An 824-nucleotide genomic window follows, 5' to 3' on the forward strand; every position below is an offset into this window, starting at 1 on the left:
GCTCTCTTTCTCTCTCTTTCTCCCCCTGAAATTCTCTGATACATAGGCGGTAACACACGCACACACACACCACACACACATCCACACACACACACACGCATCCACAAATACATACATATACACATTAACACATACATACATAAATACGTGTACATACGTCTATGTGTACATATGTGTGCATGTACGTACGTATGTGTACATACGTACACACATACATCCAAATCTACAACAAAAATATGTAAACATTTATACACACATTTAAAATATATATATATATGTATATATATATATCAAGCCAATTTACGGAAATGTAGGATTCATTTAACTTCAATATTTTTGAAATTTAAATCATAATTGTGATTACAAAAGTTTAACAAGGAAGGATGAAAGATGAGAAGGTAGCTAAGATACAGCCTCGTCTCAAGTCTTGTTTATTTTTACTTTTAGTTTAATAAAAGTAGAGAAGTTGGGTCTCATTTTCTCTGATTTCTCTTTGCAGTTTCAATAATGGATTTGATCCTTGACGACGCCACAAATTAAACACAAACTTGCTAAGTATAGAAGCCTGGAATGATCAATGAATTGATACGAATCATATCTTATTTACGTAATGTTGTTTAGTGTGAGCCAAGAATGTAGCTACTATCCTTTAATTTTGTCTTCCCTATTTCTGTTCAACTTCTGTTGGATATATGTTGAAATATTTCCTTTTTGGTAATGAATTAACTTTGTTACTGGTTTATATTATTCTGCAAATAGGTTCTGTAAATTGTTTCTTTAAGGTTTTTTGTGATGAAGTGATTCTGTAAAGACCCTCTGTAAAG

The sequence above is a fragment of the Gadus morhua genome, chromosome 4 (genome assembly GCF_902167405.1).
Source record: "Gadus morhua chromosome 4, gadMor3.0, whole genome shotgun sequence".
NCBI lineage: Eukaryota > Metazoa > Chordata > Actinopteri > Gadiformes > Gadidae > Gadus > Gadus morhua.